Below are 15,822 nucleotides of genomic sequence, written 5' to 3' on the forward strand. Positions count from 1 at the left end.
TGAGATTTAAATAATCATAAGGGGTACGTTCTATTAGAACCCCTAGAGCAGGGCCTCTCAAACGCCCAAAATCTCACGCGTGCAGATAGAGGCGCAAGAGCTCCGTGCACTGTGCATCGCTGCCGCTCGGCATAGCTCGGGTCAACGCTTCGTCTCTCTGCTACTCGGCTAAGCTCGGCTCAACTCGCCTATACTCGGCTCAAGTCAGCCCGGATTTGGAGCGCTACGGCGCAAGTGGGGCAGAGGGAGACAGGCGGAGCGAGCGAGACAGGCGCGAGGGAAGAGAGAGTAAGCGCTATTGCTCCAAATCGAGGAGTGGGGGTTCTGCACTCTGGTCAACCAAGCCAAGTCGTCTTTTGCACCACGCGCGTGCACCCTGAGAGGCCCTGCCCTAGAGTATTGACATTCAGAGCACAACCAGTGCGTCAACCCCTTGTGGTTGGCAGATACAGATGAATACACCCACGGTATCCCCTGCCTGTCGTATTAGACGAATAAAAGGGGCGACCAAGGGATGGTTGAATTAGAACCATAAAACTACTTGTGATTAGTACCAAAACGCGCGGAACACCAGGGGTCGCCTTTACTTACGAGTAGTGCCACTATGTTAGGTACACAATAGGTTTGTGATTAGTAGCAGCAGAGAGTGATTCACTGTGGGTTTACAGTACCTGTGATTAGTACCACTATATGAGCGACACTGTAGGTCTGGGTTGCCTGTGATTAGTCCCCACTATGTGAGGAACACCACGGGATAGTTCGTGTCCCTGTGATTAGCATACATATGTGAGGTGCACCATGGGATTGAGTTGCCTATGAGTTGCGCCAATATGAGAAGCACGATAGGTCTGCGTTACCTGTGCGCATTACATTATCTGTGAGTAGTACCATAACGTGTGGAACACCGTGAGCCTACGTTACTTACGATTAGTATCTCAGCATGGGAAATACCATGGCTCTACTTTACTAGCAATAAGTAACATTGCGAGGGGCCGTTGACCTGGATTTTGGATCCCTTTAGACAACAAGCATCATCGAATCAGGATTGTGCTTTGGAATCAGTCCCTTGGTCAATAATACTATTGTTTTAAGATCCGCTGATCATTTTAAATTCATATTCACCCTTTCATCCTTCATTATCACGTTCTGAATTCTAGTCATTGGATGAATTTTGGACTTTTAAGTTGTCTTTAGATCTCATTTCGTACAATTAGGGCCCGATGACCTAGATGTTACGGTCCTTTAAACAACAAGCATCATCATCATCATCATCACCAACTCGAGTGCATTGAAATATGTTACTCATAAGGTCAGTTGGGTACAATAGTACTGTCTGGCCCAGTGAGGAAAGCAACGGCAAACTACCTCACTCCCCCTCTCACCTCATTTTGGCGCCGCCATCGGTTGTTGTTGTTTCCCTATAGCCGCATAGCCTTTGGTCGTGTTATTTGAAGATCCTACCAGCCTTTAAGCTGAAGACCTATCAGACGGACAATTTTAATTATTATCAAAGTATACAGTCCTCCACAAGTCTACGAAGTAGGGGATAGCCTGTATGATTGAAGTACAGCGGGGACCATGTGTGCCCCAGGACCGCTACAGTAGCTGTGAAGGCCTTACAGGAACCCTAAAAAGAAACGGCTAACGGGGCTCTGGTGAAGTCCTTAACGGCAACTCAGGCGGAGAAGGAGATCTTTGGTACGGCAAAGTTGGCAGAGGAGGCAACCCTTCCTCTTGGGGTAAAATAAAGAGGAAAACCACTGCCTTTTGGTGAAGAGGGATCTTCAAAGGCTAAGGGAGACTACCCCAACAGAAAACAACAGACTTGCAGGCGAAGGTGGCAGCCCCATTACCAAGCTCGGGTGCTGTGGGCCAATAACTCGCACAACCTTAAATAACCTTATTACAGAAACATCAAAATGAGAAACAGGACTGATCCATAGATGACGACGTTTGGCTTGAAAAGGCTAACGAAAATTGGGATATGGAGTTTGAAGACTCTGCGGGAAAGTGGAAGGCTACGACAGATAGTGGCATGTGTGAGGAGTTATGGCCTGAACATCCTGGGTTTGAGTGAGGTGTGATGGAGTGAGTTTGGGGGGGGAAGTATACAGTACTTCACCTCTTACGTATAAAAATTATTGCAGATAAACACAACAAATATTGCATATATAGGTTTAATTGTCTCTGAGAAAGTGCACCTGTGAGAAATTAATTCAATACCAAGCGCTAATTCTTTTTATTATTATTATTGACTGCACAATGTAACAAAAGTGGAGGCGGCCGAATGCATCTTATTTAAGGTTACACAACAAGATGTAATCGAGTCTCTGGACATTGGAAATGATCTGATTTCACAACATTTACAAGAGGAAATATATTGTTACGAGTAAAACACTGACCCAGTCAGTACACAATTATACTTAACAATGAATGACAACAGTTCACTTCGTTATGTACAAAGTCTCTATCCCTCACAGCAGGTCTCCAGATTGCTGGTATTTACCTCAAGTGACATTTACCACCGCCACACTGCACAGCATCGACATACACACAAATTCTAAAACAGGTCAGCACGACGAAAGTACACTTGGCTCGACTGCAGACAAGACCGATAACTCACACATTCAAGTCACGTGACCATTCCACACATTGAACCATTCTACACATATTACCCGAAAATAACTCACCAGTGTGTTAATATATTCCGTGACAAAATTGTATCATACCCTTGATTAGTTAAATTCGTGCTTATTGTATTTTGTCGCATATTTGTTCAAATACAAAACAATTATAGCTCTCCTTTCTGGTGCAATCCACTCTTTGTTTCATCATATTAAAAACTTGTTTGAAACTCCTTCGCTTCCTATTTTTGCGTTGCAATGACAGCTCGTGTATTTGACCTGAGTGAGTCTATCTCCCTACTTACTCTCAATATATGTGCCTTTTCCATTATTTCGCCACATAACAAACAATGTATCTCTCTTTGACTCTTACTCCTATAGACGTCACCACATCACATCTCTCAGTTCTGTATTCGTAAGTCCTTCCCGCTTTCTTTATTGGTCACTTTTTGCTACTTTCAAAGAATTCCAATAATGTTTCTTTGGTTTACATTCTAAATGATCTCTGCTTCTCAATATAGTTTACTCTAATACTTACTTTGTCACTCATATTCTATTCTTCGTTCTGAATTTCTTTATCCTAGCAGTAACCCATTCCTATTCTATCTAACATCCATTTCACCTTGATTACACAATATATGTGTGACCCGTTGTGCGGATAAAAACCTAAAGTCGGATTTTTCATTTTTGAGATTTTTGTGGTTTTGAAATTGGCATAAGATACTGAGCGTTTATAAAAAGGTTCAAGATTCTAGATTAAATATTCCAGAAGATACTAATTATTGACTTTGTCTGACTCATTGGCTGAATGATCAGCGTTGGAGCCTTCGGTTCAGAGGGTCCCAGGTTCGATTCCCGACCGGAAACATTTTAGTAGTCTCAATATGTTCCTAATTCATCTTCCGGATTCCAAGTTATAGTCTTCATAATTAGACTTAGGTCGGTATACAATCGTGGTCTGTTACGGTTTTTGTCTTTGATGGATACAAATACTGAAAATCCTTACTCATATAAAGAGATCAGCACAGAGGCATCAAGAATTTGACTGCGCTACTGACAAGCTAGGGATGGTAACATCGTGTTTTAATCCATAAAAAGGGAAGTGGATATCGTCAAAAATCTTACGTCTGAATTCAGAGTTTTCATTCATTGCAATATCTGCTCTCAGAAAATAAATACGAATATCCAGGGCAGTGTTGAAATGTAAAATATTCAAAAACTGGCTGAACATGTTTTGCTCGTAAATCCAAGATATTTTTAAAATACTTACAAAGCATTTCCCATTTGATGTGATAGTGCATGCAACAGCCATTTATTCTGAAAAAGAGACCATCCTAATATTAATAAAAGGTTTTATTCTCGTTTTACAGTTGAATCCAGACACTTTGTAGCTTACCACTGGATGACACCTCAAGCGGTGTGTGTGCCACCCGTTGAAAGACATCGATGTAACGAATTCGGTCCTAAATTAAAAATACCATGCTTACGTTCCTAATTCACCTTCCGGATTCCAAGTTACAGTGCTGCTAAAACTCGTTCATAAAGAAGGTAATTATCCAGGGTGGGTATTTTAAAGCCGAAGCCAGAGTAAGGTCTTCCAGAAAGTTCCGAAGAAGTCTTTATTAAAACAGAAAGTCTCAATAATTAGCCAAGTTGGATTTAAATATCAATGATGTGAAGACTTTGGAAACTTCAGCTCTGACGGATTATCTGAAAATAAATCTACTAAGAAAAGTTTTTCTGTGTTACTACTTGCCAGAAGTTCGGAAAGCAAAGAAGAAAATAGAACAATTTAATTGTGCATTAGCAAAATGTTAGCAACACAACCGCATCAGATCTCTAATCTAACCTGTTTAATACTGACAACTAGAGTAACGAGATAAATGACTTCTGGTTTATCAGTTCACGGAAAGTTTTATTTCTAATGAGAAGCGACGGATCTTTGTTAATTAATAGACCAAATTTCAATCCATCGTTTTGGCTGAAACAACAGCATGGTGGTCTTCGTTTGAAAATGCCCAGGGTTCGATGGTCGCCTCGACCGTCAATTTCAACAAGTTTGCTTAATTCCTTTAACTCTAGAGCTGGACTTGTGTGATAAGCTTAATACAAAAACTTCTTTTACATACAATATACTACCAAGCACTAAAAAAACACGCGGCGGTAGTGAAGGGGAAGGTTACCCGACCGTAAAACTGGGGAAAGTACATATTACCGACGTCCCCAGATAATTGTGAAACGGCCAGGGGAGTGGAAGACGAATGTTGCATTTCAAGGAGTATAAAGTTAAATTTGTCCTTGTAACACACGATTCTCTTTAAAGATTTTCTTTAGAAATCAGGTCACACCCTTTTAAAAGCCCCCGGCATTCATCATCGACATCGAAAAGTAAACACTAAATTTATAGACGCAATTTAACCTGGAATAATTGTAACTTACTTTAATAATTAGAACAAAGTCCTTGTCAGGATTTGTCGCAGTAGTTTTCATTTTTTTTAAATTTTATAAATGACCAGAGGACATGATGGCCAAGAGGTATCGTAGCTCACTAAGTTCACGGTGATTCGAATCCCAGCAAATTCATGTGCGATATTTGAAACTGACAGTCACGACAACGTGGTTTGGAATCCACATAAAACTAGAGATCGTTTTTGCCTGTTATCACAATATTCCCAGTATGTAAAAGTACAGGCTTACTTGCTAAATAGTCTCTTCTTTACCGATCTCGATAGCTGCAGTCGCATAGGAGCGGCCAGTATCCAGTATTCGGGAGATAGTAGGTTCGAACCCCACTGTCGGCAGCCCTGAAGATGGTTTTCCGTAGTTTCCCATTTTCACACCAGGCAAATGCTGGGGCTGTACCTTAATTAAGGCCACGGCCGCTTCCTCCCACTCCTAGCCCTTTCCTGTCCCTTCGTCGCCATAAGACCTATCTGTGTCGGTGCGACGTAAAGCAACTAGGAAAAAAAAAATCACAATCCTAAGATTGGTCGGCAGCAATTCGTCTTCTCTGTAATCCTCTAATCTCCTCTAATCTCTTCATTTCCACATACCGAGCTCGATAGCTGCAGTCGCTTAAGTGTGGCCAGTATCCAGTATTCGGGAGATAGTGGGTTCGAGCCCCACTGTCGGCAGGCCTGAAGATGGTTTTCAGTGGTTTCCTATTTTCACACCAGGCAAATGCTGGAGCTGTACCTTAATTAAGGCCACGGCCTCTTCCTTCCCACTCCTAGCCCTTTCCTATCCCATAGTCGCCATAAGACCTACAGTATCTGTGTCGGTGCGACGTAAAGCAACTAGCAAAAAAAACCAACCATTGTGCCTATAGAGATGGCCAATTAATTGGTCTCTTCTCTTTCTTATTGTTGCTAAACAGGATCTCTTTTCACCTATTCGTCGAAGAACTTCTTCATTGGTGAATTTTGCTGTCCATGAGATCTTTTCCATCCTGCTTAATAGTAGAGCTAGGATATTCAGGCATGTTTTCAGTCACAATGCGAGTAATAAAAGTACACTCTGGCCCGGACAACAGTTCTGATATGAGATATGCATGTTTACCAAAGAGGCCAAATGATGATGATGATGATGATGATGATGCTTGTTTTTAAAGGGGACTAACGTCTAGGTCATCGGCCCCTAATGGTACGAGGTGGAACGGAATAAAATTATAATTCAAATTTTAAAATATATCCACTGACTAGAAATTAAAACAAATGATTATCAATTTCAAATAATGAGTGGATCTTCGTAATTTTGAATACATTATTTTCTGATAAAATAGATTAAGGTAGAATTAAGGCATTACCTTCAATTGCAATCATACAGGCTATATTATTCAAGTTGAAAGTTAAAAAACAGTAAAATATGTAAAAAAAAATAATCTAAATCAGAGTCATCAGAATAAAACATAATTAAAAATATTAAAATTCAAAGCAGATAAAACTCACTTTTATATACGATTTATCAGGTCAATCTCCCTCATAAAACGGATGACGAGGTCTGCTGATTGGTCGTCGTATCGTAGAAGGAGGGAGATGGTACTCGGAAATTTTAGACTACGGCGTAGATCGGCCAGGTCCACGCACTCCGTAAGGATGTGCATCACGGTTAGTTGACACACCGGGAAGGCTTCTCCCTTAAGTACCCCTTGTGGGTGGGGGACGCAGACGAAGAATATACTCGCGGTATCCCCTGCCTGCCGTAAGAGGCGATTAAAAGGAGCGACCAAGGGATGCCAGTCTTTGCTGAGCTGAGCTAGTGAACAGACGTGCGTGGTAACGGTGCGGAAGTGCAGGAAAAGCAATATGGGCGTAACAGTGCAGCAGTATAGGAGTGTGATAGGGCGATGGCACAACCGGGTCAAGTGGATCAAGACGGACTGTAAATCAGGATTTAATAAAGAAATAGGACTGACAGAACTGTTGATGGCGGCAGCTATAGTGGCTACTCTATTAGTCATCGGAGGCGTCGAGATGAACCCAGGCCCATTGACATGGGAAGACATTGAGAAAATCAAGGAAGTTGTCCGCGATGCTTCTCAGACTGACCAGACCAAAGAAATGCTCGAAGCACAGTTCCAACAAATCAACGATATGAAGGACAGCATAACCAAAGATCTAACAGAAATAAAGGCGAAGATAAGAGAAGACAAGGAAGAAAGAGCTATAATAAATCATAGGATACAGGCGCTAGAAGAACAAGTACAGGTACTTCAATGGCGAGACAGCAGAAGAACGGAGGAGGAGAAGAGAAGAAATATTACGGTCTGGATGAAACGGAAGAAGAATCTAAGATGGAATTAATGAGCTCAGTCTTTCAGGTAATGAGAGAGAAATTAGGCATTGATTGTACCGAAAGGGAGATAGATGATGTGTATAGGATGGGAAAGAATAGAGGAAGAAGACCTGTTAGAAAAGTTTGTTTCCTCATTAATGGCAAGCCGAATTTTGAATAGTGCGAGGAACTTGAAGGGCAGCAGAATTTTGATAAAAAGGGATATGGACAGAAAAAGCCTCCAAGAGCAAAGAGTTGTACAATTCCATTTACGACAAGCAAGAAAATCGAATCTACGGGTATTTATAAGAGGAAACCGCTTGCATGTGATGGGAGATACCTGGGCGAGAACGTGGACCAAGGGATGATTGTATTAGAACCATAAAACTAGTTGTTATTAGTACTATCACACGGGGAACACCATGGGTCGCCTTTACTTGCGAGTAGTACCACTATCTTAGGTATACAATAGATTTGTGATTAGTAGCAGCACAAGGTGAGACTGTATGAGTATTCCAGTAACCATGATTAGTACCATTGTGGGGAAACAACGCGGGACTGGGCGTTGCCTATGATTAGTACACCTAGGTGAGAAACACCATGGGATTGCGTTGCCTCTGAGTGGCGCCATTATGTGAGAAACACCATAGGTCTGCGTTATCTGTGCAATGTACAATACTTGTGAGTAGTACCATAATGTGTGGAACACCGTAAGTCTACGCTACTTTTGATTAGTACCGCAACATGACAAATACCATAGTTCTACTTTACTAGCGGTAAGTACCATTATGAGGGGCCGTTGACCTGGATTTCGAACCCCTTTTGACAAAAAGCATCCTCGATTCAGGATTGTGCTTTAGAAGCAATCCCTTGGTCAGTAATACTATTGTTTATGACTGTTTCTGAGTCGGATCCACGGATTGTTTTAAATTCATATCCATCCATCATTCTTCTTTTTTATTCTGGTCAGTGGGTGATTTTGAACGTTTAAATTGTCATTACATTTCGTCTCACTTTGTACCATCAGGGGCCGATGACCTAGATGTTAGGCCCCTTTAAACAACAAGCATATCATCATCATCATCATCATCATCATCTCCATTTAGTAACTAGGAGTACGTTGCTATACCGTGACCGATCCGAAGACGACATAATACCGCTGCTTCTCTCCAAGAAATTAGAAGTGAAGTCTTCGATACCTCCGTAGTTCCTTTTATCGCTTTTAGCTTATTTTGCATGTGATGGGAGATACCTGGGCGAGAACGTGGACCAAGGGATGATAGTGGGACGTAACCAAATGTCTCAGCTGAGAGTGAATATCACTGGATGGAACCTTGTAAGGCAAGGGAAGCAATTTGACCGCCTCATTGGCAGCCTGTCAGCTAACTCGTTTTGTGATACACCCATGTGACTTGGTAGGTACAAGAACGTGATTCTGTTGCTAGCATGTCAACACCCGGCCAACAGGTCGTGGATGCGCTGCACCAGTGTGTGCCGGGGGAATCATGCATCAATAGATCGTAGCGAGCTCAAGGAGTCGGTACACATCAGAAAGTGCCAGCGTTCATTGGAGATTGTGTACCACAGAGCTTCAAAGGTAGCACAGAGCTCTGCTGTGTACACACTACAGATTTCCGGTAGAAGAAAAAGACACCTGTTTAAAAGAGGCCTCATCTCATCACACTCTAGAGAACAGATATCCTTCGTGATAGTTTCACAGCACCTGAATCCATTTCTCCCTTTCGATGCACTGAATCCTACCCTTGACGACTCCAAGTTTCACACAGACGTCTCTCGAAAACTATTCGTTAGATGCACATAAATTAATCGCAATCAATTTGAATTTCTTCTTTTTCTACTTCTTCTTGATGTGTTTAACCTCCAGGGTTGGTTTTCCCTCGGAATCAGCGAGGGATCCCACCTCTACCGCCTCGAGGGCAGTGTCCTTGAGCGTGAGACATTGGGTCGGGGATAACACTGGGTGGCCGCACCTGGTATGCAGAACAGGGGCCTTGTGGAATGATGGGAATATTGGACGGGATAGACAAGGAAGAGGGAAGGAAGTCGCCGTGGCCTTAGGTTAGGTGTCATCTCGGCATTTGCCTGGAGGAGAAGTGGGAAACCACGGAAAACCACCAGGATGGCTGAGATGGGAATCGAACCCACCTCTACTCATTTGACCTCCCGAGCCTGAGTGAACCCCGTCCCAGCCCTCGTACCACTTTTTTAAAGTTCGTTGCAGAGCCGGGAATCTAACCCGGGCCTCCGGGGGTGGCAGCCAATTTTACGAACCACTACACCACAGGGGCGAAAATCAATTTGAATTTTACCGAGCTCGATAGCTGCAGTCGCTTAAGTGCGGCCAGTATCCAGTAATCGGGAGATCGTGAGTTCGAGCCCCACTGTCGGCAGCCCTGAAGATGGTTTTCCGTGGTTTCCCATTTTCACGCCAGGAAAATGTTGGGCATGTACGTTAATTAAGGCCACGGCCGCTTCCTTCCAATTCCTAGGCCTTTCCCATCCCATCGTCGCCATAAGACCTATCTGTGTCGATGCGACGTAAAGCAAAATTGCAATTTGAATTTATTGAGATAAATATTTATGAGCATTTAATTTTCACAACGGGAAATTTGTCACTTTTTTCTGGTCATTTTAACGTCACATTAACTGTTCGAAGAATGTGTTTGACGACACAAGAGTGAAAAAGGGCTAAAGTTGGGAAGGAAACAGCCGTCATCTTAATTTGAGGTTGAGTCACAACTTTTGCCCAATATGAAAATAGAGAAACAATTACAAACCACCTTCAGGCTGCCGGCAGCGGAATTCGAACCTAACATCTCACGGCTGCATGAACCGAACAGACACAATGAATTCCTTGCACTGAACACACTGTGTGCATTCGAACCCCCATTGCTTCGAATGCACTGAACACACTGTGTGCATTCGAACCCCCATTGCTTCGTGACCACTTGCTGTATTTATGTGTGTGAGAGAGAGAGAGCCGAGGCTCTGTTTGTATGTCGTTCAGAGTAATCAACTTCATTGCATTCCAGTGTTCACATATTTGTGTTGACTTTTAATTTTATTGAAATTGATGGACAATTCACCAACCAAAAAGGATGAAACTTACACGTGCCTTCGGTAATATATATTCATACAATAATGGGAAAATATTGAAACAGACGTTGTCGACTGAACGATACAGACAGATAAAATTATATCAAAAGGAATGTTGGATTGTTGACAGTACCATAAATAAGGCGTCAGGTCGCTTCCTTCCCACTTCTACCCATTTCCTATCCCATCGTCGCCATAAGACCTATCTGTGTCGGTGCGACGTTAAGCAGATTGAAAAATCCCTGCAGGCAACCAACTCAATGTTAAAAACATCCTAGGGATATGAGCTACGAATTTTGGGTAAATAAAAATTTAATAAAGAATGATCATATATTCCTAAAAATTTCAATTCTTTCCTTAATCATTGTTATCCATTCGATTAGACCACGGTCGAGTGGATCCCTCGCAGAGTTTTACTTAAGCCCTTATAACTATATTCGGTGTGGATATTTTTAAAAAATCTAAAAACGCCTGAGGATATTAAATGAAGGAATGCATTACGGAAAGAATTATGTAAATATGTTAATTGGGCTAGGATTTGTAATCAAAATAAAAACGAGTAAAGAAACAAGCGATTTTTTGCTTTCTTCCGGAATTGCATTTAGGCCAGAAGTGATTTTCAAAATTTGTTCTAGTTTTTATAGAGCTACCCAATGCTCACAATTTGAAATCTTTGCGGGCACTTTCGGCACAATCGAGGAAATTGCTTAATTTTACGCTTTTCATGGTGTGGGTGTCCGACTCGTTGGCTGAATGGTCAGCGTCCTGGCCTTCGGTTCAGAGGGTCCCGGGGTCGATTCCCGGCCGGGTCGGAGATTTTAACCTTCATTGGTTAATTCCAATGGCCCGGGTGCTGGGTGTTTGTGCTGTCCCCAACATCCCTGCAACTCGCACACCACACACAACTCTATCCTCCACCACATTAACACGCAGTTACCTACACATGACAGATGCCGCCCACCCTCATTGGAGGGTCTGCCTTACAAGGGCTGCACTCGGCTAGAAATAGCCACACGAAATTATTATTATTATGGTATGCTTACTCTTAATTTGTCTGCTAAGAATTGATTTCAACATTAATATAAGACTGTATATATTTTGGACATTTTGAAATCTTCCAAATTTCCGTCTCAATCAACTTTACGAATTGCATTAATTCAATATTTCATCGCTTCAAAGAAAGCCGAGTATGGATGAGAGAATTAGTTACGCAATCCTGCACCTTCATACTGCATCCGGGAGATAATAGGTTCGAATCCCACTATCGGCAGCCTTGAAAATGGTTTTCCGTGGTTTCCCATTTTCACACCAGGCAAATGCTGGGGCTGTACCTTAATTAAGGCCACGGCCGCTTCCTTCCAACTCCTTGTCCTTTCCTATCCCATCGTCGCCATAAGACCTATCTGTGTCGGTGCGACGTAAAGCCCCTAGCACCTTCATACTGAAGTTCAATACCACTTATAGGCTGAATTATATGCACATTAGTTCAAGTGTTGGGTTGTGCCACAGGTTTGTGAGGGATTATCCTCCACATTTACTAAGTTCTCTCGCAAATATTCCTTTGTGTGTTAATGAGCAAGGCGGACCTAATTACAAGCAAGAGGATTATGTTTACTCCTTAGCACAACCTTCTGGAGATGGTAGTATTTGTTTATATCTGTTACTGTTGTTTCACACAAAGCACTTAGCATCTGTTTGGTTCTGATCTTAGCGTAAACTTCTACGTGCCGTCTTCCAAAGTTCGCGCCGGCAAACCGCAAGAAATCTCTCTTTCCTTCTCTCTTCCTCCACCCTGCACCCTTCTCGCATTCTGACGAGTAACAGCTTCGCAGTATCGCCGACAGGTAGCACCACTGTCCTCGGATCAATGTGAGTTGTATGAACTTCCGCTAGATGGCACGAGGGTGAATAACACGCCCAGTCACATGCTGGTTGTAGAGTCAATACTGGAATTCATTGGAAACATACTATAGATTACTGACATCCCGGTGATTAATGGAAGGGAGTGATCCCTCTGGTGGAATTATGACAGGCCATCTCACCTACATAACCAATTTATCAATAAAGGGAAATTCTCAAAATTATATTAAAAAGGAATCCACTTCCATGGTTGTCCATTCTAAGGCACGAGCTAAAATAAGCCTTATTTTCTGTTTAGGCACCGATCAGAGTACGTTTTACCGTGGTTCTTCAGCTCTACATTTGGGAGGCGGTGGGATGGTCCAACCATCGGCTGTCTGCTGACAATGGTTTTCCGTGGTTTTCCATTATCTTCACTCAAGTGATTGCCGGGACAGTACCTAGTATAGGCCACGACCGCTCCCGCCTCTCCTTCTCCTCACCTCAAATCACCGCAACACGTCTCCTGTTCTAAGAGAGGGCGTCACACTCTAGGAGTCCCTGATGCGGTAAGGAGGAAAAATATTTTACTAGAAGTAGCTGTTTAGATGTTAAGGAAACACCTTCATTTGTGTGATCACATAAACGGCATTGTAAACAGAACTCTTCATATGATTATGAGGGTACATCGGGGTTGCAGTAAGGATAAAAATGAGAGGTCATGTAAGTCACTGACAATATCCCAATTAATAATAATGTTATTGACTTTAGGTATCACTAACTAATTTTCAACGATTTTCGGGGACTTCGAGGTGCCGAAATTTTGTCCTGCGTGAGTTTTTCTTACGTGGCAATATATCTACCGACACGAGCCTGACGTATTTGAGCACCTTCAAATACCACCGAACTGAGCCAGGATCCAACCTACCAAGTTGGGTTCAGGAGGCCAGCTCCGCAACCATCAGAGCCTTTCAGCCTTGCAGGAGCTTTCCGTTGTGATGCACAAATGTCGGATGAGTTGCCGAATATTGTAGGAGCTGCAGAATAAACGGAAATTCAATTTGCTCAAACAACGGACAAGATATACCACCCACTGTACTGCGGTGTATGTATGTAAAGCACCTGGTCCATACGGTCGTTATGTACAGTAACACAAAAAATGAGTGCATGGGTTTTTGTAAGTTCAACGAAGGTACACTCCTCTCAAAAACAATAGAACCTACAAATATAGGACCGAAAACTTATATGAATGATCGCTAAGAGAATTCGCAAAAGAAAGAAGAAAACGCACGCATAACCTACTTTGTAGTGTCGCTATTATGTGTAGGCTAGTTAATTGGCAGTAAATATAATATAAGAGATTTCCTCCCGGTTGATGTATGTAACAGCCCTCTGACGATCTGGACAAGTTATTTTTATATGGATGTATGGATATTATCTCAAGGAAAATAAAATGCATCAATTGCCAAGAACTGTAGTCAGGTCGACAGTTACCGGACTGCCTGTTGTGTCAGGCTCAAGAAACAAGAATTTTATATTATCTATTGAAAATTGAGATCGTATTTTAAAATTTACCTCGCCGTACATTCCAAGTGAATTGCGATTTCGCAGCAGACGACCTTCAGGAGGCCGTCGGACTCTCTTTTTTTTTTCGGAATCACCTCGACATGATAATACAAATTATGTTTCATGGTATATAACTTCAGATTGTGATCCACTCCGAAAATTTGAGGTTAATCTGCGTTCTCGGCAGTATTTAAACATCACCAGTTGAGTTTAGAGAGTGTCTAAGTGATAAATAACTCCTTTGCAATGCGGCAGTAATACTTAGGAATTGTTTAACCGTAAACATCGCCTAAATACTGTTTCTGAAATCGGCCCATTATGTTCGTTGTGGGTATGCACAGGGCGTCAACCTACATGAGAGGTTATTTACTTTTTTAATAGTAAATAACAACAATTCTGATAAAATATAAAATATGCCATGAGCTCATTCTGTCAGCAACTATGCATAGGTAGACGGAACAACATGGTCTGAAGCGAAGAAACAATGATATTTCGTATTCTATGAAATTTAATATATTTACGTTCTCCATAAATATTCATTTCGCAGTGCTATGCCTTTCAGCATTCAGTTTACAAACCTCTGTGAAATAACTAAACCAATCTACAATTCTCTATTTTTAACTAGCTCTGCGGTCTCGTTTAGTTTCACACCTTATCATTTGAAACTGAATCCACCTATCGACGTCTTGATCTCCGTCTACTTCTCTTACTGTTCATGACCGTGTCCATTATTCTCCTAGGTAACCTATCCTCCTCCATTCAGTTGACATGACCCCACCACCGAAGCTAGTTAATGGGTACCGCTAAATCCATCGAGTTCGTTCTTAAGTGAGGCTTCATTCCCTCATTCCGCATACCCTCCTACATTTGTTCCCGCCTCCTTTACCAACGATGATTCTCTCACTACTCCCATGTCTGTTATTTTAAACTTATTCTAACCTGTAGGCAAGTAGGAAAATTAACACACGTCTGGTAGCGTTTAATCTAACACACATGTTAGCCAACACTAATTGTTTACACAACTACATCGTTCACATTCACACTCGCCGTACATTATCGCGGCAGCACAGTTACAGTTGTTGCGCGCTCAACACAGTCTTAAAGTCTGTACATGACACAAAGTTCGTACACTGGTGGCGGTCTTCGTTCAAAGTCCCTCATCACTCAGCTGCACAGTTCCGCATTCGCTGTCACTTCACACACAACAGAATCCCAGTGCTCCACAGCACTGTCACTCACAGAACTGAGCCACCTCTAACGCTGGCAGCATTGAACTCAAACTGACTCACTGTAGCTGGTCCAGCCTGCCTTATATAGGGAGATCAGCCCTTCCAGATACCTCGAGTAAGGAGAAGCTCCCTGGAATTCTATGGAATCCAAAAGGACTGGGTTCAGCTTTCTGGTCGTTTCTCGCACCAACAGGGAAGCCTATGATTAGGCCACGGAGTGGTGGCAGATTCGTACGATCTTACGTGCTTGGCTTGATCCTGATTGTTTGCTACACTTGGGAACGGAGAGGGCCTTAACTTGGTAACGTCACTTGTGGCCCCTCGCAAAGCCGTACAATACAATGGAGGATGCATCACATCATGAATAAGTCGATTCAGCGTTTGCTCCTGTACAACAATTTGACTAAAAATCTTGGTGCAAAGGTAGTTGCCCCCGGAGCTGACTTTTCTTACATAATACTGTTGATCGCAGTTGTGAGCTTCTGCATTACGTTTTCTGCACCTTCATTAAATCTCACTTGCAATACCGCCATCCTGTGAGAAAATGTCCTTCAAAATAATATGAAAGTGGAACTTAACGATATTGTCGTTACTTACGGCACTAGACTTTTACCAACAAAAAACCTACCACCAGAAACTTTTTTTCAGTGCATGCAAAACAGTTACTTAAATAC

The sequence above is a fragment of the Anabrus simplex genome, chromosome 11 (genome assembly GCF_040414725.1).
Source record: "Anabrus simplex isolate iqAnaSimp1 chromosome 11, ASM4041472v1, whole genome shotgun sequence".
Classification (NCBI taxonomy): Eukaryota; Metazoa; Arthropoda; class Insecta; order Orthoptera; family Tettigoniidae; genus Anabrus; species Anabrus simplex.